Here is a 26334-nt window from a genome sequence, read left to right on the forward strand (position 1 = left end):
TGTGTAAGAGAAAGAGAAAGAGAAAGAGAAAGAGAGAGTAATAGAGAGATAAAAAGAGAGAGAGAGAGAGTGAGTGTGTTTTATTTAGTGAGAAAATGAAAACAGTATTGAAGAATACAAATACAGCTGGGTGTTGCATCAGATAAAGAAGTTATGCCACAGGCAGTCATGCCATCCTTTACACATGCCCTGACTTTCAGGAGTAAGCTCACCAAAGTACAGTAATAACACACATAACTCAACATGTCCACATAGGATCTACTGTGAACTACTGCAAAATCAGTATGCATGGATTCCTCCGAGATACTACTCAAATCCCCCACTCATTCACTTATTTAGAGTCTTTTGTTGAAGTAAAATGTTTTCAAAAAATGTTTCAATTACTCTTTAAACATTAGAGCATGATTAACAGCGGCTATTAACACTAGAGACTCCCTATGAACTCAGAATCCGAATCCTAATTGTATGTATTGCCTACAGAGCCACAGGTCTCTCTTGTGACTTTTTAGCTAAATACGAAAATGTTAGGTCAATACTTTCGGAAACATCATGTTTGGGTCACATAAGACAAACTGCATGATTGTTTTGGAGAACTAGGCACTAGGCTTATTTAACATTCTTCAACAATAGTAGATTTTAAGATTCAATATTATATCTAATGGGCCCAGATTTTCTTTAGAACGGTCATTCTGCCACATTCTTAACACACCTGTGTGACTTTAACCACTGGTATGAAGGAATAAATGTAGAAATACTGGCATATAGTATTGTGGCCAGGAACTAACTAAAGAAAGCATTTTCAAAGAAATATTACATTACTCTGGAGAAAGACTGTGACTTATGCTTCACATACAAAAAACGAGGAGAAATGTTGCCATGGTGAAGACAACAGAAGGTAATGCCTCTATGGCAGACCTTTGGATGACAGACATTAAATACAGCATTTATAGTTCACTTAAACCCCTTGAATAAAAGACAAATAATGCCGTTAAAAACTAGAGACGCACAAGGGTTTATTCAGCTCTTTTGCCAAGGTCTACATGGTACACTGGAATACAGTCTTTCTCCAGAGTAATGTAATAATTCTTTGAAAATGCTTTCTGTAGTTAGTTCCAGGCCACAATACTATATGCCAGTATTTCTACATGTATCGTGGGTTGGATGCATTCAGTCTAGTTCAAATAATTACATAAAACAGCATTTTATTTCAGTTCTTTCATAGACATAGATTTTCTTTCTTGAGAACAAATAATCAGTCTATCAATCATTTGGAAATAAACTTTAACAGCTCTTGAACTGGAATTTCCTGTGCCAGTGTAGTTGATGTCCAAAGTAAGGCAACATCTATCTGCACACAGATGATCAGTACAACAGGCATCCAATTTGCATTTAGGTGTTAACTTAGTCCGTCAAACGAAAACCCTAGGGCCCCAAAGCATCAGTGCTTTGTGCATGGTCATCACTTTCCCATAGTTCAGTGCCTCCTCCCCTCCCTTATGATATGAGCCTTTGGCTCCTGGGGATGAGGGCAGAGGCTGGACATGTGGGAAGAGTATGGATCCAGCTGGGTTTTCTGTCAGCTAAAACTCACTTCAAAGTCCATCTCCTCTCAAACACGCTTTAGACAAGCTTCGCTGGGAATCAGCGCTCCTCTGTACAACAGGGAGAATTATTAGACTTCAAATCAATCCGACTAACTGCTGCTGCTTGGAAGCATACTGATGAAACGCACTGTGGACAAATCATTTCAAGGTCATGCAACTACCTTAAAACACTATGGGCTGTATTCTCCCATTTGTGTGCAAGTCCTTTTGCGAACCTCGAGTTATGCGCATTCTCCCCTAACCGCTCAGATTGTGCCCACATGAAAGAGGTGTGATTTATATGAAATACAAGAAAACTGTGTCACAACCTTGTTTATTTTAGCTCTCGGGGAAATGAGGAATGTGGACAGTCGCATTAACCTTGTGAATGTCATTATAATCCGATACACACCAGACTTACATTTTGAAATTGAAAGCAAAAGGGAGTGCTGTATTACAAACAGCCTTACATTTAAGTATTTGTTTCTATGTATCACATAAACCCAACAATCAAGTAAATAACCAAATCCCACATTTGCTAGGTCTATTTATGGAGGTGTTGAGAGATTCATGATGATTCAAAATCTCACCGTTGAGGAAAAAGTAATCAAGTAATCAAACACCTTGCCACTGATGATTGAGATATGTGCATCACACCAGCCACACTCTGAAACGACCCAAATACAGGGACAGTCAGAGCATTATTTAGATGAGGACCGGCAGAGAATGTGGATGATTACTGGGGCTTAAAAGTTGTCCATCCAAGTGACTGGACAAGCTTCAAGGACTGGACAAGTGGAAGTGGTTATGAATTCACAGTCAAGTCGAAATTGCTGGAGGCAATGCGTGTCGGTAAGCTCCAGTATACCCAAACGGGATTGGAATACTCGCGGACATCTTCTTTGGACTATTGTGATGTTACTCGCTCTGCCAACTGTAGTCCTCAAACTCTAAAATTAAGCAATAAGCCCCAAGAGGCCGTGCTTTGCGCTGATTTTAGAACAGGTAAGGGGAGTTGTTAGGCACGACGCGAAGCGCAAAGCACGGACTCGCGGGGCTTATTGCTTTTCTAAACCTGTTACTACACATATTTGATATGGTTTCATAAATAAAGACAATTCAATTTAAGAAACAATAGTTTAATGATAAACCGTCATTCTTCCGCCACTAAAAATTATAATTCCTAAATAAATCGTTGCCACGCAACCCTTGAAGCAATGCAACAGCCAGATGGAACACTGGGTATGAAATGCGCTATATGAATGCCTTGCCATTCGCTGCGCAGTAATATGGAATGTAATCAGGTCAAATTGTAAGGTAATGCTGGATTTTACAACGGCTTTTAGCCAATCACAATCAAGGATTTGAACAATCAGGTTTAGAATCTCTAGTTTAAACCATGCCATTAATAACAGATTTGATGTTTTGCTTGTGTAAATTTGCGATGAAGTGACAAGGTACTGTCTAAGATAACAAACCACTAATTTACAAGCTAGCATAGCTAGTAAGCAGTGTTAGCCAAGAGCTAACATTAGCTAACTAAGCCGGTAACAACCTGTGTCTAAATATCTGCTCTAAACATGTCTGTCACAATCAGTTAGTAATCAACAGACAGTTTATAAATGGTCACAAAGCAAGTGACAGAGCTGCCAAGCTACATAAGGCTAACAAGCACATAAAAACATGCCCTCTCTCTAAATGTGAACAAAAGTGAAAACAAAGGAATGTATCCGCCCCATGAATTGGATCCGCTTCAAATGTATTGGGTCCTTCATTGGCAGGTTCCACACCTTTCCTAGTGACATTAAAATCAGACCGTAATCCTGCTGTCAAACAGACAGACAGACAGACAGACAGACAGACAGACAAACCATCAAACAAACAAACATAACCTCCTTGGCAAGGTAAACAACAACTCAAACCTTATGCACAATACAAAAAACATACTGTTACTGCTTGTAACACATACATTAGAATGACAGGTGAGTTCTAAAGAGGTGAGTCTTAAAACGCTTTGTGATAATCTTTGAATGTAGGCTACAGTGGCTGACACTTGATCGGATAGCACTGGGTAGGTGATTTCACCACCAAGGTACCAATAACGAAAAGACTCTTGCATGCCATCTCCTGCTGAGGAGAGAAGGCAAAGATAACAGACCTTCTGCTGTTCTGCATAGGAACAAAGTAAAGCATAACACAGCTAACAGTATTTCTCTGTTTGCAGTTTATATCAATTACTATTTGTTGCTTTAAATATCCTTCGGGTCAATAAAAAGAGGAAAGGTAGATCATGGACCGCATTGACCAGTTATGATCAGCTTAAGTCACCTGTTGCAGCCAGCAGTTTTTTTCAGGTGCACCTTAAACGTTTTTTAGGATTGTTTATGACACTTCTGATGTCAACATAACACATGTGATTGCTAACAGCCTCAGTAAACACTTTATAGCACAACATCAGCATAAATTAGGCCTGTTATTACATCCCACAACACATTGGTGTTAAAATTTATGAGCTCTCGGCTCAGACATGAATTACCGGCCCTTTTAAAACCTGGCAAACCTGAGCTGTGAATTTATGGGACAAATAAAAGCCTGCATTTGAGATTAGATCAGAAAAGACTTTCTAGTTTGTCTTCCAGCCGCAACAGAGGAGATGGCCATTAAGGTGGCCAAGGTACAGTGAATACAAACACCAGTGCTCCAAGGTCATGCAGCAATGCTGCCAATTGGCATGACCTTTTAGCAGTTTGATTTACTTGAAGATGCAATCCTAAAAGCTGATTGTAACTGGTGCACAACTGCAGGCTTTGCAATATCTTTTTCATCAGAGCACAGGGATACAAATACAAATGTAGGATGTATGCTGGTAGGGATCAATCCATTCATTTACACATTCATTTAATCATTCACAGGTATTATTCTTTTCCAAACAACTATGACATTTGAATTATTCAAATCATTATTCTTATTATTTCCAGTAGAGTAAATTGGCCAGTTTTAAGCATTGGCAGTGTGTTTGTCAGTTATGACATCCCTTAGCATTCTACAAAGACTTTTTTATTTTATGAAGAGCAAAATGTACTGCATACATCCAGACCCTGACAATCATGTCTAGGCACTTAGGCATATAGAATAGCATAGCCAAAAGTGGTCCAGACCAACCTTACAAAAGGTTCTCTTAGAGAAGGTATACCTTAGCTAAGGGCCCTGTGGGAAAATGAAGGTACATCTTAAGGTACGTCTCACGATTGCCGTAAGGTTAAGACGGCTCTGGGAAAGACGCCCCAGATCAGTTGTGAATTGACTGCTTAATAGTTTTACTTCAAACAAATCAATTCCTGCCAAAGCCATTGCCATTCAATGCAGGGAAAGACTCCACTCCTTACTAATGACCTTACTTTATGTGTCCTGTTCAAGGGCTATCAGCTGACATAAAGTGAAAAGTAAAAAGACACTTTAAGACCAAGAGCAAGATGTTCAGCTAATTTTATGTGACTGGAAGTGAAGGACATCCAGTCTGGAGGGTAACGGCTTAGATAAGCATAGCCTTTAGTTCTTCTATTGAAACGGTGCACTGCCTTGGAGTCTTCCCTCTCCTAGCCACTGGGGTGACACAAAGCTCCACAGACTGAAGAGTCAAGCCCTAATCTAGTCCAATGAGAACAAACAATGGTAAATTATTTTTAATGTAGACTACACAAACGTTTATTTTTCATTTCTTTAAAAGTCTCCCTGTCAACTCAAACGACATTTGGGTGCAGCCTCTTCTCCAGGGCAGGACACGCTACCCCAACAGGCCTCATCCTGGATGGCGGCCACTGCACGTTCAATGTGAGGCAGAAATAATCTCCTCCTGGTAATATCCAAGCCGTTGCTCAGCCTGAGGGAATCAAACACCAGCTCGAATTAGTGCTTCCACAGGCATGCGTGTACTCCCAATTGGAAAGGGGAAGACAAAAATAAAAAAATAAGTATAGGAATACTACTGACAGTTTCCTTACTGAGAAAATCCATGTTGCCCTACAAGTTAAGTAATTGTGAACCATTTAATATTTGAAACTAATTCTTAAAATACCATTCTCACACAGGCATAATGTGTGTCTTTTTTTTGTGTCCATTATATCCATGCAGTCTTTTTATTCATGAGAATTTTGGCCAAACCAGAACTTGAGGGGTCACTGTGAACTGTCAGAGAGAGTAAGAGCGCTCCAGACCTTGCCCCCTAAACATCTGTGGCAGTGCTCCTCAAGCACAAAACAGTTCACTCATTACAGACATGATTGGAGGGCAAGACATGTCCGCTCCAAACACATAAGCTAAAAAACAAAACTCAGATGCTCTGGTTATGATCCTTGAGTTACACTGGAGGCAGCCTGCTCATCTAATTGCAGAGACAAGCTCACAAAGAATGCAAAAAAATAAAAATAATGGGATAAAATAATTTAAATTATTAAAAACTATTGTGCATCAATCTTGGCATCAAGAAGTACTCAAACATGCATGAAAAACTTCACTGTGTAGACAGCAATTGATTTGCCACAACACCACAGCCTCTTTGCTGAAGTCAGGCTTCTGATTCAGCTATGCTACACCATACTGACAATTAGTTAATATGCAGGGCTTTGGTCTGTTACACCACATCAAGGGGAGAGCAGAAGTGAGAATGCTCGATGTTCGACTTTCCCATGACTCTCTTGTGATGCATTCACATTGCCAGCACATATGACCCAATGTTTAGCATCATCGCTGCAGAGTGGAATGTGCCGGAATTAATGCAAGAGGAAAATTTACAGAATCTGCATGCTAATTACTGCACTCCAATCAATACAACTTGTGAAGTGTCTGTGCAATAGAAATGAGGATGATGGAGAGTAAAGGAGAGTGTGGCAATGACTACAAACTATGTGCTATACTCCCTAAATCCGGCAAATTGCTGTCTGAAATGAAGTGAACGTAGGAGTTGACTCCAAATTTCCTAAAACAGTGGAGTTCTCCACAGAAACTGATATGGAATGAGATGGTGTGTGATGCCATTTCTACCTGTGCTGATAAAACCAACAAGATAAGGTGCCGGGAAGGTGTTGTTCGAATTCAATGAATTTCAGAAATGAATTAGTTACTCTTTATGAGATAGTGCTGCACTGAGAACACAGAAACAAGACTTTGAGTGTGATTCAATATTTTTCTGATTTTGCCTGGGAGGTGGAACTTAGTAAATTGCACCCCTATCAGGATAACTACTGTTTGCGTCAGCAGTAAATCCTATCAAATTAGCAGGTCTGTCATCATTACACTGGTTATCTGGGATACACACATCATTAATAGTAATAAGACCAGAGGCTGTTTTTAAAGGGCGTGTCCTGCTGGTTTCACACGACTGACTGATTTCCAGACACTATTACATACATTTTTGGTAATATTAAAAGGATATAACAGGACAAAAAAAAACATGCTGCCTGATAGCTGTCACAGCCTGATAGCACGGAACTGAGCCTGTGAAATAGTTACGAAAGTTTGGGTGTTCACCCCTGGTGTTAGGTCAGGCTTCAAAGTTTTTTTTTTTGCACTCTCTGAGGCAAATATGAAGAATTTGTGAAGCAAAAATGTAGCTGGTTGGTGGGCAGTTTGTCATCACTTTGCCTTGAACTGTAATTCACAGATAAACAAGGAACAGTTGCCAGTTTCTTAGGAGCCGGTTTCTAATGTTTGAGGTAAAAGAATGAATGGAATTCAAAAGCTTGAATGGAGGTGTTGACCGTAGAATTCTGTGCCATTTTTGAGACAGGGCAGGAAAACATCACAAGTTCTAGCTGTGACAGAATGCCTGCACCTTCAGGAGTTCTCCTCTCTGAGCTACCACATAATGGTTCAGCCATCCTGAATACACAAACACATCCCATCAGCCTCTCTCTTGCCATTTCACAAAATGCCTTTTTTAACATTTGACAGAAAAATGTACTGACAGTGCAGTTCAGCAATAAAGGCCTTACAGAATATAGGATGGTTCAAAACACAATATAGTGTGCTTTGGAACAAGGCTTAAAGACAGAGGCATCAGTTTTCATTTACAAAAACAAATTTCAGCTAGATATTCTGATTATGACAAGAAGTTCAGGGGAAAGGCTATCTTGTATGAAACAACAATGCCAACACAACAATTTTCAATTTTCTTTTTAGACCTTATTCGAATATGCGTAGGCTTACAGATATAGCGAACCTCATGGCAAATCATTTAGTCTATGCATATGGATAAATCATATCATATTTTACAAAAAATAACTCTGAGAATGCCATGGAAACACAGGTCACAGTGTGTATTTTTTGACATACTATTATGTATCATTACATTAAACGTGGGCTGAAAAACAAATGAATGGCAACACAACTGTTGCTCTCTGGTCTTAAGCTTTTCTATCTACATTGCTATCCAATACATTTTCTGGCCAAGAACACATTACCAAAGCTTTTTTGCTGGCAGGCAATTGGTCTAAGGTTGTTTCTGCTCATGTGACACATTTGACCTGACACAGTTTGAAGCCCTGAAGCCTTTACATTGTCTGGCAATTAAAAGCAAGGTGTGAATGGCCTTTAATCTGCTGTTATTTCCCAATGTCCTTTTGATTTACCTTGAAATAGTCATGCTCCACTGTGGAAAGGTCAGTGTTAGACCATGCGTCTTCTTATACGTACGCTATTGTTGGAAGGTGTACACTGAGCTTGCCAACGATTGTGTCTGCAAAGGTGTTCTTGAAAATCCCTCTCTAGAAGTGCCCTCTACTGCAGCAGTATTCACTGAGTTTCACTGTCAAAGAATAAGGTGAGGGAAAGATGCAAACATTGTTGACTATATGAAGTCCATGCAGCCTAAAACCAAGGCAAACAAACAGCAATATGGTGCATAACAATTATACACTTTTTGTTGGAGTGGACAGGCCCACTGAATAAGGCACTATGACTTGTTACTGGCAGAAGCAACAAACACTAAAGAAATTATGGCAGCCTCTCTAAAACCAAAGTGGCGTCAGGGTCAAATTACCTTTACAGTCCTTACTGAAACCACGGTTACCACTATGTGCCCCTTTGGACCTGTGGAGAACTAAATCAAATTGCCATGTAGTATTTCCAACATACACAGGTGCTTGAGTCAGGCAAGTCTTAATTTGGCACTAGGACAAAGATCTTCTTACACCTTCAACGTTTCAGTTTTAGATTCACTGGCGAATTTTTCGCTTTATACAGCTGTCAGTATAGATAAACGTTTAAAATGTCTTTGATAGCAACATGCAGATATTCAACCAGAGAAATTGGCATTGGTTTCAGAAAAGGGTTTAAGAATTAGATAGTTTGCAGAGCAGACAAATTCAATGACCTGAATACTTATTATGCAAATATGACCTTGGTAAAAAAAAGAAAGATGTTTTCTCCACAACATTCTATTCAATAAGGCTTTTGACAAGAAGAAATAAATAGTTTAGTTTAAAAAAAGTTGTTTTCCCTAACTCAAAGAAGCATAAAGATCACAGCCCAGTCTGAGCTAATTATTATTCTTTTTTACTGTCATAGGTCTCAAACTGCTAGTCCTTGAGGTAGAGACCCCAGGTCATGTTGTCTTCTGAGTCAAACTGCTTGATGCTCCTCCTAAAACAGTTGTCCTGAAGTGGGCAGAGTCTGGGGAGATCTAACAATCTCTTTCTCAGAGAAGCAACTTGAATCCAAAGGCCCTTAATCAGGAGGCACAAGGCTTCATACACATTCAAACCTCAAGGGAGAGGAGCAGAGGGGTGATGGTGCAGTGAGCTGGCAAAGCGTTTCAAATGACAGTCTGACAAAAATAAAAATATAAAAATAATTGAAAGTCTGAGACATTCATGGCCAGCTAGACCTCCTCCACCCCCATTCACAGCATGATACACAGTGTATACTTCAGCTGCGTTTGGGCAAATAATTCTGAACAGAAAATATTCTTTCCCCCCAGGATATAGTTCCTGACTTAATAAGACAGTGATGCATGTATAGGAATGTATCAAGAAAAGATAAAAAAAATGACAGCTGCTTGGGTGGTACAACATGAGAACACTAGGTCGTCGCTGAGAGATGACGAGATTCAAATCACAAGGTTCAAATCTCAACACCAGGGCCTCCAGTTTGACCTGGCACTCCAGCAAACACAACAAACTGTCAGAGTCGGCGAGAGGGAAGCCGAACTTGGTATCATTTCCCCAGTTACTGCAACACTAACTCCTTCTGGTTAGGTGGGGAGCCAGAACAAATGGAGCATGGGCACAGGCAACATAGTGACACGCCGCTTTGGGACCCTGTTGAAATCTGGGTTTGGTCCGAAGCCATACAGGATGCATCTTTAAAGTATGCAAAGAGAAGTATACTACAGAACAAAAATGTTTAACTATGAATGTGCTTGACGATGACCTGACTTTTATTTCATGGCGTTCTCATTTCACAAGTGCAATATACAGTATATGAAATTTAAATGTATCCTCTAAACTAATCCACACCAGACAAAGATGCTCACCTCTGTGTCTCCTTTTCCCTTTATTCCTTTCCACAGGTATTGTAGTCCCCGTGTTCTCACACATTACTTTCATTCCCTCATATTAATAATGGCCAGGAGTCGTGTTCTGTTGCCGCAAGGTAGGCATATTGCGTTCCAGCCCATGTGATGAAATTAACATTGTTTATGGGCAAATGTGAATGTCTGTGGGTCTGCACTCCAAGCTGTCATCTCGCTGAGCTTTTCTCTCCGGAGTTTGATTGTGTAAAATGAAATGGGGAGCACACCCACAGGGCAACATGACTGAGCAAACACAATAATTTCATTTACACTTCAATTATGCTTGCATGCGGGCTTTTCTTCTCCTTTTAATTAAACCGTTGAACATGTTAGTACAGAAGAACCCTGACTATATCAAATAAACACATTACAGGGGCCAATATGTTGTCCAACGAAATAACAATGTGTGGTGATAATGAATAAAAAGAAAGCTAATACCCAAAAGAGAAACATCACAAATAACCATGAAATTATTTTCCTTGCAATTGTATGCTTAGGAGAAACCTTTTTCCCCAACTCCATTCTTTTGTCATGATATACATATTTGACACAGGGTTACACAGACAAACTTTTAGGGGCTTTAGCCACCCTGACAGCATTTCTTAATTAATCAATCTTAAACATTCAAAATCTGAAGTTAATGAATATTTGTAAGATGCAGAGCGTGGAGAGAAGCCAGGCTAAGATTCGAAAAAACAAACCAAACATCCAATGGCGTCTCGTTTTAGGGCAAATTAATAATTCAGACGAGGTAGTACATTTCTCCAGCTCTTGATAGCACATTCATATGTGTAAGTGAGAGAGTGGGGCCGGGAGGAGCCTGGCTGGATGCGGTGTGTCAGCAGTTTCTCTGAGTAAGAGAGTTGTGGAGCCGCTCCACTCCAGCCTTCCCCCTAATTGCCTGCTGGCATCCGCAGCTTCCAGCGCCCACCATGCCACCATGCCACTATCCCCAAACCTCCGCAACAGCCAAAAAACGATTCAAAGATGGGAAAGAACAACTGTGACAGGTGTTGCTGAGCACAAAAGCAGATGTGGCTGGCCAAGGATGGAGCAATTAGGCCTGGCTCTCATATTGAGGCTGGACACGTTACAAATCACAACTGATCCTTCCTAACAATTACCACACCGCCTCTCCAAAAGTACACACCACTCATACTATTCAGGATATTGTGGGCACACAATAGGCCATTGTGCAGCCTTTGTGTGCACTACAAGTGATTCATAACTGAAGCCTATTGAGTCAACATTAATTATTTGGCAGTAAGACACTGATGATTAAGCCTGGGTCTAAATCTGGGTCCAGAATGGAGATTAGTCTTGACAACTCTCTGTCAATCATGGACTAATTAGTGATTACTCGATTTTGTTGAAAATCTATCCTCAAATATGTGAATGTGTACTTAAGGTCTGACAAGAATCTTGTAGGTACTGTAAGAAATGTCTTGTAAGAAAATCGTGTTGAATGTTGAGCAAATTGCTTTGTGTAACAATCAAAAGAAAATAGGAGGAGAACCATAAAGAGACAATGTAGTAAAATAGCAATCATTAAAGTGACATGTTGAGGAATAGGTTAATAGAGCAAATATGTTGATTATAATGGCTGTTCAACATGTACTAAGATAATTACATTTCACTATTATTTGATTCAACAAATGTCCTTCATGCTTTGAATGAAAGAAATGTCTGTACTGAATGGTACACAAACACACAGGCAGACAAATCCTCCATACCCAGTCCAAGGCAAAAAAAAACTAAAACAAAGGAAATATTAAAACCCCACACAGGCCATGTATTGCTTAAAGCAAAAGATCCCTCCCCTCAGCAGTGCTCTCATGCCTAAAATAACTTTGCATGTCCTCACATCAGTTTATTTGTATGGTAGCAAATTAAATACAATTTGTGTCTTTCGAAAGCTCTCGAATGTTTTAATATTCTCTCTCTCTCTCTCTCATTATAGGGGTTATACAACAGTCACTAATCGGCACTCTCTCCACTGGTGACTGTATTATAAAATTAGATTGTTGGACCAGACTTTTACTGCTGGATAAATCAAAGTAATAAGACTAATGATTTCCATTTCCCAAGAACTATAAAACTAAAAGTCTATTAGCAGCACTATGACTATGGCAAAATAACAAAAGCACATATTGCACACTCAGGTACAGCCTCACGGGCCTATTCAGACCCACACCCATGCACAAACTTACTTAAAATGATGATGAGTATCTGCAGTCAATCAGAAACCAAGATGGCACCTGACATGAATATGCATGAGTAAGGCTATGCCAATTAAAAAAATGTCACTGCTGTGTCTGCTCAAGACAGAGAAAGAGAGCACGACGAGCTGCAGGCCATTCAATGTGATGGAGATGTAATTTCAATCCCCTGGCATATCCTTCTAAGCCGCACTATTCATTTGGCGACTGAACTGTTTTTCCCCTACCTGTTCTCCTTTAGCCCTGTCTCTACATAGACCCGGGTCCCGTGGCCATTCGAATGCTTCCTCTCTTGTGATTAGCGCACATGTGTGCAATGCTGTTCATCAATACACTACAGATAAGGGAACAGCCTATGGTGGAGAGAGCAATTAGTCCCACTTTTGTTTAAAAGTAAAAGTAATTTCCAAGGTTACTATAATTCCAGGCTACTATAATTATTTTTCTATTAAAAGTTTTAAAAACATAAATAAGTCAACTTGAAAAAATAATAATGTGTGTTTTTTTTTATCAGGATAACCCACAGGAGGAGGAAAAACCACTCTTTCCTCATGCTGGTTCTCCCTCTTAATCCTCGTCTTTTTTTATGAGCCCGATGTTAAATGACTAGCATGTAAAATGGCCCATCAAGGAGCGCTAAAGAGAGTGCTGTGCCTGCATCGTAAAAATGCTCCTCAACAAAGAGCTCAATTCAGGGCTGGGCTGAACTGCTTTGAAATTTCATACCATTTATGAAGACAACAGATGAGATGAACTTAAAAATGCTTCGGGGTGCCATTTTCCTACACTTAATGTAGTGCCTTTAAAACAGAATTCAGTTTAGGTGTCACTGTGAGCATACACAGAAAAACAGTTTTTTGCTTGAGTTTGTGGGAAGGTGGCAATACAATCCATTTTTCATGAAACATCTAATTTTCCCCTAACCAGAAGGTTAACACCACCCTATCTAAGAAAATGGAATTTTAAGAGTGTAATTGCCACTTGGGGGGGGGGGGGGGGGGGGGGGGAAGTCATATGACACTACAAAATGCCATCATATGCACAAGTGGTGTTTACTTGTGAACACAAAACAGGAAAAATATGTTCATAAACGAAGTGCCTGCAGTGATACAAAAAAAATAATAAACATACTTCACAAGGACAAGTTCAACCCAAGTTAAAAAATAATATTTGTAATAAACATCCAAGGCTGCAGTAAGTAACTGGATAATCAGGTAAGAGAGGCAAACACCTGAGAGGGCGCTGAGCTGTGGGCCCCCCTCTGCTGGAGCATGATGGTATGACCCGTTGGCACCAGCAGCAGCTGGTCTGCATGCCTGTGAATCAGGTGCGCTGCTAAGTGTGTGCAAACAATGGATGCACACAGACAGCTGCACGCGACAAAGACACGTGAAGAATAGCAGCATTTCGCATCACTGCGGGCCCTTGCAATTATTCTCTGAAAATGCCTTTCTCCCAAAATGAACAAACAACAGGGGCATCCCAGGTAAAGGGCTGACATGGTCGTCACAGGCCTACATACGTGTTGGAGAATTTGTAAACAGTTTCCCATCGGATGCTTTCACCCTACTTAAAACTACCTTTACATTGCAGCATTTAAGAAGCAGGGATACAGCTCACAATGACTGGTACCATATTTTCTAACATGGTTTAATGTCAGTCTTGCAGCGGAAGGTAGAGTAAAGTGCTACTCAACTCTTTCAATTGAGCTGGACTCAGAAAGTGTGGTTCCGCTTCAGAGAGGATATGTGCCTTGAGGTAGGCGAGCTGAGCATTAGATATCATTATCCTGCGGTCGGAGAGCCACTCCAACACCATTACCGTGATTAGAGTCAATGCTGGCATGCCACTGCCAGCACATTGAAAATAAATACATTTAATGAGAGAGTGCAAAAAGCAGGACAAGTGGCAATTGTTTACAGAGAATTTCCTTTTTTTTTACGAGAACTTCACCATATGCCCTCAGCCCGCAAAAAGGTTCAGTGGAAACAACACCAAAATACAACTATTGTGGACAAGATCACACATTGATACATATAGAAAACTTCATATTCAAATTTTGCCTTTTTTCTTTTTCAAACTTTCACTCCTAATGCAGTGTTGGAGGCCAGCTGATCTGTGAGGGACAGTCAAACGAGACAAAAGGGTAACAGACAGGATTTATGAGGCTCCAGCAGTAGGTTGTAAAATAGGCCGCTAACCTACCCGCTCATGTGCCCACGGCAGATTGTATCAGCGCCTGGACCTTTTTTATTTGGCCATTGACCTTGCTGTTCACAATGCTTTTCATGTGGCCCTGTGTTCGCAGCCTGCACTTGGTCACTGATAGGGCAGAGGCATCACAAATTCAAATGTAGTTCAGAGAGGAAATGTATGGAATAAATCCATGCACCCTGAAACCAAAGCGAAAATTTCATTTCCTAAAAAGAAATAACACCAAGTCTGAATAACGGCTATGATAATATAATGGCTGTATAGGCTATTGTCAGATTTTCCTATGCAGGCATATTGCTACCGGTCAGGAAGACCAAGAAAATATTTATCTTATGTGCATTAGTTTCTTTCCCCTCCAGTTCCTCTACTGATGTCTCACCAGCCATCAAATAAATGTAATTTTCCACCGGCTCATAAGAAAAATGACATGAGAAACACATTGCCTCAGGGGAAAAAAAGCTACAAAGTCATTTATTAGAGTATAATCTCCAGTGACACACCAGTTCTTTGCTCCAAATATACACAGACACGGGTGAGTCAAGCTTTTACTGAAACTTTTTTTCTGGGAAAAAAAAGGCTGCTGGTGTAAAACTAGCTAGCTGTGAGAGATACTGACAGACAAAAGGCCACTGAAGAGACAGATCCTAAAGACAAGTCTGTGGTGTCTCTGAGGACAAGGCCCGAGATGGATGTCACAGTGCATTGCTGAGGACTTTTGAAAAAGCCACTGACAGTTAGCATCACCACCCTAAGGCACAAGACTGTTCCCCTAAGAAAATAAGCGAAGGTCTCAGGGCCAAGTCAGCAGCTCCTCAGAAATGACCTCCCATGCAACACTTTGCTGTCAATTAGAGACAGATAAAAACAGCACAGTACAAATTATGCCCTTCCTGAGCAGATTGGTCCGCAATACCAATTTACAATATCCATGTGTGGTGTGATTAAGATACTGGAGCTAACTTATTAACCACATTTTGTGTGAACCATACAGGAAACGCGGCTTAAATATGGGGAAACAAACAGTACAGTACAACCCCAGCTAAAGCACATCAAATCCCCAAAGTAGACAGGACAACCTCACATTCACACTGTGAAGAAAGCTCTTCCCAACCTGGGAAAGATTTCTCCATTTGTCAGATGAGCAACTACTGACCTGTTCAAAATCAATGGTGTTTTCAGGATGATAATGTAAGAATTTTGTTACACGACTCAAAGACCAGATTAAGTGGCCAGTGTGTAGAGGCAAGAGGACAATAGTCTGTGGAATTCACTTGATACACTCCAAAGACTGGTCCAGTGTTTTGTAGTGTTAAAAATATTACTGTATGTAAGGTATTCTAATGAAGTGCCCCGTCCAGACCATCATTAACTGCTGTAGTTTAGCACAGCTGAAAATGACCAACAAAGGGCAATCAAAATGAACACATGAACACATGAGACATGCGAAATGGTTTGCCATTATTTGCTTATTCCGAAACCACAAGACCACAAGAAGGTGCACAAAAGAGGATTCGTATATACGAGACGATTCAGTCAGGGCGACCAAAAACGTGGCGTTTATACTAAACTAAGTCAGAGAGGCGATTCCAGGTGACTTCACAGAAACTCACGTGAACAAACGTGACTTCAGCGCAAAACAAACATAGAGAAAGGCCGTTGTCGACAGCAACTCTTAAATATTAAACATGAGGGCTATATCCTCCCTTCTCTGCTGTTAGTGTGTACGTTTTGTTCCCTTAAGAATGGCTTTACCCTCGGATCTAAAGAAGCAATAGTTAAATGCCTTCCACCTAGGTCTAAAGAGAAACTCTGGGGATGACGCAACAAGGAGCAACTGCCCACCAGAGACAGAGTACACCATCAGTTTGCCCATATGTACACCGTCAGTATGCCCACACTCCTCCCTCTGACCCACCTGTCAACCACATGGTGACTGGCGGGGTCCCCAAAAAAACGTCCTGTGTGGCGAGGTGGACATTAGCACCAGACCTGCTGGCAGACAAAACCTGTGCTACAAAGACACCAGCAAGCACACAAGACCCTCTTGACCCTCAGCCACAGAGTGCACCACAGCAGTTCTGAGCCAGCTGTCCAAGCAGCCATTAAGAATGGCATCCAGAGCAGGCACAAGTTATGGAAGGGGGAAAAGAACATAGGCAGTGAAGGGCAAATACATCTCCATCAAAGTCAGGTTATGCTTTCTCTTTTCCAACCCTGGCTGCAGCTCTAGAAATACTTCACAATGCAAAATGTGCCTCTTGACAGAAACAGATGGAAGGCTAATTATTTCCTCTAAAATAGAATCTGCTGTCTTGCGACGAAAACACAGCAATTATCAATATAAACGAACTGCAGAAAAATATATATATATTGAAAGACTGTTCTCAACACCAACACTGAACACATCAAATAATTGTGTTTTTCTATGGAAATGCTTGAATTACACAAAGACAACCCTTTCTAACTTTAATTCTCTGTCAGGAGGCTCACCTTAACTTCACACAGACTGTTGTTGAAGTGTGTTGACAACAACCCCAGGGGATTTAATTGCATCCAATGCCTAAGAGACAATTAAGGATGCAGAGTTCTTTTCCAATTATGTATTTTCTAGTCATGCCGATCCTATATTAACGCCCATGTAGGATGGAGATGTATCTGTTTTGCAGTTTAAACTGTGGCACAGTGGGTTACAGATTCAATGTCTTTGACATACCATTGAATACATTTACATTTAGTCATTTAGCAGACGCTTTTGTCCAAAGCGACGTACAAGGGAGAAAACAGTCAAGCTAAGAGCAATAAAACAATGAAGTAACAATGAATACTACTTTTTTTTTTTAAGAAATAGAAAACGACATAGAAAGAAAAAGAAGCGCGGGACTGTCACTGCTTAAGTGCAAGTTCAGCCAAGGTGCCAGTTAGGAAAGGAGGTGCTCTCTAAAGAGTTGGGTCTTCAAGAGCTTCTTGAAGGTAGAGAGGGACGCCCCTGCTCTGGTAGTGCTAGGCAGTTCGTTCCACCAACGTGGAACTACAAATGAGAATAGTCTGGATTGCCGTGCTTGCACAGGTGGCAGTGCTAGACGACGCTCACTGGATGAGCGCAATTTTCACCAGGAGTTCATGACTTTCGGCAATGAGTTCAACTACATCTACAACAGGTTTAACTCAGCTGCCTCATCATCATCAGCCCCCCCTCCTCTCCTCCAGCAGCAGCCTGCCCCCCTTCACCAGAGAACATCACGGCAGAGCCCCCTTCCCCACCAAGCCTCCCCCTGTGCCTCACAGCTGACGAGGTAAAGGTGAAGCTGAAAAAAGCTGAACGTGGGAAAGGGGGCCGGCTCGGATGAAGTGTGCCCGAGGCTGCTGTAGGTCTGTACAGACAAACTGGCTGAGCTCTTCAACCTGAGCCTACAGTCAGGGAGGGTCCCGGTTCTGTGGAAAACATCATGTCTCGTGCCGGTACCCAAGACTGGGCGCACGGCCGTGCTCAATGACTACAGACCGGTGGCCCTCACATTACACATCATGAAGACACTGGTGCGGGTGCTTCTACGCCACCTGAGACCTCTGACCGAACATGCACTCGACCCCCTGCAGTTTGGGTACCGGGAAAGTGTAAGGGTGGATGACGCTGTCCTCTACCTGCTCCACCGTGCCTACTCCTACCCGGAGTAGCCAGGAAGTCAAGTGAGGATTATGTTCTTTGACTTTTCGAGCGCCTTCAACACCATCCAGCCTCTCCAACTTAGAGAGAAGCTTGAAAGGATGGGGGTGGATCCATTCTTCACATCCCGGATTACAGACTACCGGACAGGATGGCCGCAGGTTGTCAGACTGGGGAGCTGTGCCTCTGACATAGTTGTGAGCAGCACTGGGGCTCCGCAGGGGACTTCGCTGGCCCTGTCCGTTCCTTTTCACCCTCTACACATCGGACTTCACTTACAACCCTGAGTCCTGTCACGTCCAGAAATATTCAGACGACACGGCTATAGTGGCAGGTGTTAGTGAGGAGCAGGAGGTGGAGTACAGCAACCTGACGAGAGCCTTCGGCGACTGGAGCGAGAGGAATGGCCTTCTTCTTAACACCAGCAAGACCAAGGAGTTGGTCATTGACTACCGTAGGACTAAGCCACATCTGCAGCCTATTAAAATCCAGACATAAAAGTGCAGACCTACAAGTTCCTGGGGGTGCATCTGGACAACAAGCTGAACTGGTCGGCTAACGCAGGAGCACTATACAAAAAGGGACAGAGCAGGTTGTTCTTCCTGAGGAAAGGTCCTCAGGTCCTTTGACGTCTGCAAGAAGATGCTGCTCATGTTTTATCAGTCAGTAATGGCGAGCGTGCTCTTTTATGATGCAGTCTGCTGGGGAGGCAACATGTCAAAGAGGGAAACCGGGTGGCTGGACAAGCTGGTCAGAAAGACGGGCTCAGTGGTGGGGCAGAGACTGGACTCACTGGGGACTGTGCTGGATAAACGGCTACGGGGCAAGCTCTTGGACATCATGGGCAAATGTCAACCACCCTCTCCAACATGTCCTGGCAGGACAATCCAGCAGCCACCGCAGCTGGCGGCTCAACACGCTACGTTCTCGGACTGAGCGTCTTAGGAGGTCCTTTGTCCCAGCTGTCATAAAACTCTAACTATATGACTACACTGTTTTGCACTATACACCCTTTATACACTGTACATAACCGTATTGTTTGTATTTTTATCGTATTGTCTTTACATATTGTCTGTAATTATTGTAAATATGAGATACCAGAATTCCCCCATAGGATTAATAAAGTATTTATTTATCTATCTATCTATCTATCTATCTAGGAGTTTGACCATTACCATTGTGCCATTGCTACTACTAATCGAGTAAAATCACAGTAGCACAGGCAATGGTTAAGAATGAAAAAAGGACTACAAAATAAGTGATCACATCAATACTGAAAATGCCCAGGTGCGAATAAGGAGACCATAAAACAGGACAAAAAAACCTGCCAGCAAGCTTGCTGCAGCTTCCCAGTGTGCACAGAATGTGCAAAATTGAGCCTCCCTTATGCTCCCAACGTGGCCATCATATGCTACTCCCTACCACTCTCTGGAGCCATGCCTGGTGCAGCGACTACCCCAAATACCACAGATTCTACTAGTTCAAGGGAAACTACGCCTGAAGCATCCAAACAATGGATACTCCGAAACATTTGTATTTTCACAACCACTGTGTGAGAGGAACACACTAAACTCACAAACAAACCTACAAATTAAATCTACTTTTCAGTTTAGAAGTTTAGACTTAGTCATAAGTTCTTAGAGCTGTCAGGCCACTAACTTGTAAGCATTTCACACCTCATCTCACAACATCTGCTTTAGCTTTATTTGGTAATTAAATCGGCTAAACATTCATCCTAAAAAACAACAACAACAAAAAGAAATTACGCTTCCCTATGATTAAACACGTTTTGCATTTTTCCCAACATTTTCATAACACCAGTTCCGGGGCAATACAGTGTTCCATGAAGAGTAACGAGAATCTATGTACACTACTGTTATCAACAGATCCAATTGCCTGACGTACTACAAGAACAAATCAACAGAATAGCATGATAAAATCACACTTAACACATTCATTTATAACAAACTAATTGACAATTACAGCTAAAGAAATCATATGTAGGTGACCTGATCATGTTGTGTCTCTCAGGAATATCTGGAAGACAAAACAATATTGTCAATATAGAAGTCATCAGTCAGAACACAACTAGTAAACAGTTTGCTGCCTCCACTATGTGGACTTCAGAAATCAAGACCAGACTCAGTGGATGACCCTGTGATTCCTCTACAGGTCATAACAGCATCTTAGTCATTACACACAGAAGAATTAGCCAGTACCTTTGACAGAACTATGTGCTGTATGCGAACTGATAGTGCTGAAAGATACTGCTCCATCTTCCCAGGTTATTCAGAAATAATGTGGGCATTAACATTTGTTTTTGCCAAAAGAATGAGGATCATGCTAAATAGCGAACACAGAGTAAATTCTGACCTTGCACAAGGTTAAGAGAGAAGATTTCATATAATTGGGATCACAGGATCAAGTCACTGTGGTTCATTTCATGGTTTCAGTGAAAACCTTTATGGCAGTGTATAGGCTTGCCCTTTTGTAACACAATGCATACTCAAATCCAGAAGCTCATTACACCCAAGAATAGCTACCAACACATTCCAACATTCTTATTATGCATAGTGGTGGATTTCCTGAGAATGTTGCCAATCATTCAATGTGTACACCATGTTGTGTTTAAAGTGGAATGCATTGACTATCTTGTAAACAAATAACAACTTGAACAACTCACTTGTCCACAAGAAAGTAATCACCACTCCAAATTATTTTTTTCCTTAAGGAAAGAAAGTGTTCTTCAAATTATACTGCATCAGTGTTGGTCTGCATGTGGTAAGAATGCTCATGTCTAACTAATTTGATGTTGCAACAGAAGTTACTAATAAGATAAACAATATTTGATATGGTGAAAAAAGTGAACATTGCAGAGGCAGCGGGGAGTAGGCGGAATAGCATTAACACCTTTGAAAGAATCTGCAAGGCGGTCATTAAATAGGGTTCATGTGGAAAGTCATCTGCAATCACTCCATGGCTACAGGCTAGTCATATTTGGGGGGGGGGGGGAGGTCTGGATTAGTTAACCTACCCTAATTATAGATTTATACTTTTGATTGATACCTTCCCATTCTGGCTTACCATCAGTGGGCTGTCTCAAAGCTCCATCTGAGGAAAGATCTGTACGATGTAAACCTCGGACTAAACTAAAAATGAAATACAAATCAAATTCCTTTAGATAATTGAATACATTTGGCTTTTGACACAGACATTTTGCTGTGAGTGTAAGGTTTTTGTTTCACAAAATCACGAATGTGCTCCATACTGTAAACAAAGTCACAACACCTGCATCATCAATATTGCCTCTTCGCTACACAGAGCTTGTGCTTCCTCTTTTGTTTGTTGTGGCAGCGCCTACTGCTGTCCTGTCTATGTCACTCAGTTGAGACATGCTTTCACAGGCTGTAAACTGTGACAGAGGTTTCCCCTCTGTCAGCTTTGATAAATCACAATCAGCAGTCTCTCCACTCATCTCCAAACAATAGTTCACACATTTTTGTTGAAAGGAAACTCCCACGAATATAAATACAGTGAAGGCAAAGCTCGAAATGAAGGGACAGCATCTTTGATTTGATTAAAGGTGCATATATTAAAAAGGTGCATAGTCCATAGCAATACTGTGCTAAACTACAGCAGCTAAAAACGGGCTGGAGCGGTGCACTACATTAGAAGACCTTATATACAGTAATATTTCTAACACTACAAAACACAGGACCAGTCTTTGGAGTGTATTAAGTGAATTCCACTGACTATGGTCCTCTTGCCTCTACACACTGACCACTCAATCTGGTCTTTGAGTCGTGTAACTAAATTCTTACATTATCATCCTGCAAACACCATTGATTTTGAACAGGGCAGTAGTTCATCTGACAAATGGAGAAATCTTTCCAAGACCTTTAATTACAAGAACAGTTTAAATAAAGAAGTGCTGAAGAACAAATCAATACCTGACGAACTGAAGTAGGTTTTACTCAAATTAGCAGTATACATAAGTAACATAAGCCTACCTGTGAAATTTGGTATAAGTAGAACAACCTTTCCTTAGACTAAACCTTTAGTCCTGAGAAACACATGTTTTTTTTTAAAAAACACGATGTATCAATGCAAGCACCATGCATTTGTGATTAAAAGTACGTTTTGAAGTATTGATGTTTACCACTGAAACACCATGCCCATGAAAAACCTAATTTCATCAATGAAGATGATGAAATGCCCCATTTGTTTATTCATTTTCCTTCTAAACACAAAATATCACATTTATTACTGTTTTGGGGACATATTACGTTTTAAGAACTGACATTGATTATGCACACCTGAATCTGATAATGTAGTAATCAATATTTTGTATATGACCTATATTTTACACCGCAGCACATCACATTATTTCCTCATCTAAACATAATTTACCGTCTTCACACTCATGGCATAATGGATATGTGTGACAATGATGAGCTTTGCACCATCTTCAATTCAATTCAATGCCATGTCTAAATGTATTAAAAAATCAGTATGAAGTCTCTAATATGAAGAAAACTGCAAACTGACATGGCTTTCTCGAATCAAAAAGGGTTCCTAATTTTAATTTTAATTCGGATTATAGCATTGTGGTTATGGTTACTACCAAGATGGTTACAACCCAAGAATTATTAATTTAAAATCATTGGTTGCTTTGTGCAAAGCCTAGTTGTGAGGTGAGTTTTTCACTGTCAATCCATTTGCTGACTCGTTTGTACATAGATACTACAGGCATAAAACTGTTTAACTGTTTATTATTTATTTACGTTGAAATCTAACATGTTCATTTTATATACATTATGTCAGACTCTCTCATTAGTGTGTCATGAAGAGGCTATGATGTACTCAATTTCTGTAACCCCACAAGCACTAAAGCAGGCACCAGAATTGCTGTCCATCATACTTATTAAAGAGATGTATTGACTTTATTGAATTGGTGACATATTTATTGGCTTGTTGGCAGACTGTAGTATGTATTGGCTTTTTGCACTCTTTCCCATGTATTTACATACATGTGTGTTGTTGTTGTATCCTGCTGTTCAGGAAGTATGGTTTGGCAGTTGTTATATTAGTAAGGGTAAGGTTATTGGGTACTTGCAGGTGACAGTGAGAGGATTGGCCGCTGTGGGAAGTCCCCAAACAACTGTAATAATGTATTTAATAATATATTTAACACCAGTGTCAAGTATTTAATAATGTATTTAACATATTTTTCTGTGTATAACTAAAACACAGCACAGTAGGTGAAAAAGAAAAGGTCTAGAGACATGACACCATTCCCCAGTGAGCTCTCCCACCACACCGGTTTCTGTTAGCCTGTTCACTTCAAGCATGTTAAACCAGAGCTACCCAAAACAGCCTTGGCAATGGCCAAGAGGCACCTTAAAGTACATATGGCTCAATTCCTGATGCCAGAACAGGTATTGCCTGTGCCTGCTCAAGGATATCCAGACCGATAGCCGGCAGATGGTGGATGGACAAGCGCCCGCTCCCAGGCTACAGCCATCCATCTGGATCGGTTTTCAGGTAGGGCGCCATTCTGGACCACAAAGAGCATGGACATCAAAGAGAGATACAATATGGCCAATCATGAAAGGGAGGTAGTGATTTCACTTAAGCCGTGGTCAAGAGAGGATAGTTCTCTCTGTTTGGGAGCCAAAACGCAGTAGAGTGTCACAATTTCCAGCAGAAGGAGGAGAGACAAAATGACAGAGGGAGGGAGGATGGAGAGAAAGAGAGAGAAAGAGTTATGGGGGGGGTAAACTACGAGAGGGAAGAGGGGATGGTTAGAGAGAGAGAGAGAGAGACCGAGGAGCACTAAATAATCATAACAAATACAGACACTTTCTCTCTCTCTTTCTCTCTCTCACACACACACACACACACACACACACACACACACACACACACTGACACTAATGGTGAACCCAGCACGTGGTGAGGTAGCACCAGAGACCATCAGTTTGTTACTCGTGCAGACTTGCACAAATGCCTAGAATATGGTTCTATTTTGCCCTTTGAAATGCACAATCCAAGAAATGCCAGAACAAAATGGATTCAAACATGGCACCCCAGGACAGACACACATAGAAAGGATGAGGAGTTTCCTGTCCACCAGGAATCGCCTTCTAGGATTCTATATTTTTCACCACTGCATAAAAGAGATCGCCTTGACAAGTTGGTTGCCAACTCCATTTTCTATTTTTGGTTCAAATTCAGTGCTGGATACTGCTCTACATAACTGCATATACTGACACAAATTGGAATGTTCTACAACAGAGGGGAGTCTATGCTGAATAGGTTATCAGAGTTCACATCAAACACATGTATCCATGATATGTTGTTGAATTTAGCTTTTGTCTAACAATTCATGTAAAGTGCAACGAGTTGTCTTTATGCAGAAGAGATGATCATCACAGGGATATATACAGCGATGCGCTGAATAATGGATTACCTGTAAAGATGCAAGATGCCAGACTGACATGAGGAGACATGAAAAATGCATGGCAGACATTCAGAACGCACAGACACCCCCTCCTGGTTACACTGGTGATGTAAGGGCTCAATTTAAACCAGCAAAGCAACTAGCATAATATTAACAGTAATGCTAAGTTTATTACCTGCGTTAAGCAGGCACCCACTTCCACTCCTGGAAAACATGACATTGACATGTCAAAATGTGTGAGGAAGAGAGGCCAAGCTAAATAAACTATGTTGCATGTAGATTCACTCACAATGGTCAATGAAGCACACGCATTGGATCAGGTCAATTATGTTGAAAGCAAATGGGATTACCATGTGTGTTGTATAAACACACACATAAACACACATAAACACACATACACACACACACACACACACACACACACACAATTTGTTTTACCGACAACTGACCTCTCATTGTTGGCACTTCTATAGCTTCCACATAATCTCCTGGGTAGGCCTTAAGGCCACCATGAATATACAGTACATAGATTGCGTCCATGACTGCAGTGTGATATTTCCCATCATAGACACACAAAAAGGGCAAAAATCTGATTAGGCTTTTTTCCAGGAGTCCCTGCCTAATGAGATGTTCCAGAGTGCTTGAGCTTGTTTGAAGACTGAAGGCCGGGCAGCCGTTGCAGACGCTAATGGTATTTACATCTGATGGACTCCTCTGCCAGCCCCAGTGTTTGCTTCAGGGTGGCGTTTCATTCGCCACGACAGCAGTTGGATTATTGACAGAGAGATAATGAGACGGGGGAGCGCATTTGCACACGCGCACTGCAATTACGCTAAAAACAAATGTGAGAAGGAGAGGGGGGGTTGAAAAAGAAAATGAATATACAGTAACACAACTCACTCAACCGGTGAAAGCAGATCCATCTGATAATGTCATCAATTATGGAGTGCATGTTTTTGCTATGCTGGTAACGGTATCTGCTGGTGGTCAAGGCAATCTACCTGGACTTAATTACTAAGCAAAGGTCGGTTCATTCATGATCCCAGTAAACCTTAGACAACTCATTTCATTAAATCATGGTCAAATTCAACTATGTTTTGAGAGGCAGTAATCCCCATGCCCTTGGTGATATATGGAATTATGTTTCCTTAATTTGAATGACTTGATATTCAGAGGTAGAGGCTCAGAATCCTTCATTCAAGTATTTCCTCAGTAATGCATGAAACTAACCATTTGACTTTGAGCTCTTTAGAATAGAATTTAATCTCCTTTGCCTTTAAAGTGGTGATTTTAATAACCACTCTTTAACACCTAAGAAATCTACAGGTTTTACATAATGACTTAAAGCACTTTTCACTTTAAAAGGAAAGCTAAAATATATGGATTTATAATGAGAACGGGAAGATAAAAGCACCACAGTATCTTTCACCATCCATTTTAAATAATGACCCAGTACGAGCAGAAATTACCTGCCATAAAACTGTCAAGTTTTCACCAACTAAACTTGGAGTGTTAGGCAGGTAACTGCCTGGAATTGTGATGGAAACTTTTCCATTAGGAAAAAAAAAATATGGGAAATTGAGACACATAAAGGGCATCACTCAAGGAAAAAGACATCATTT

The 26334-nt window shown here is 41.0% G+C and overlaps 1 protein-coding gene across 2 annotated transcripts in view; it reads right to left on the reverse strand.

Annotated features, from left to right (window-relative positions):
* Window positions 1–26334, reverse strand: part of fhit (fragile histidine triad diadenosine triphosphatase) — a 171256-nt gene that overhangs the window by 130125 nt on the left and 14797 nt on the right. Inside the window, exon 3 of one of the 2 annotated variants that reach the window (XM_080846217.1) lies at window positions 8274–8385. The exons of the other annotated variant lie outside the window; for it this stretch is intronic. The gene's annotated coding sequence lies outside the window, so the exon portion shown is untranslated. The remainder of the gene's footprint in view (window positions 1–8273; window positions 8386–26334) is intronic. 2 annotated transcript variants of the gene reach the window in all.

The sequence above is a fragment of the Sprattus sprattus genome (assembly GCF_963457725.1).
Source record: "Sprattus sprattus genome assembly, chromosome: 10".
Classification (NCBI taxonomy): Eukaryota; Metazoa; Chordata; class Actinopteri; order Clupeiformes; family Clupeidae; genus Sprattus; species Sprattus sprattus.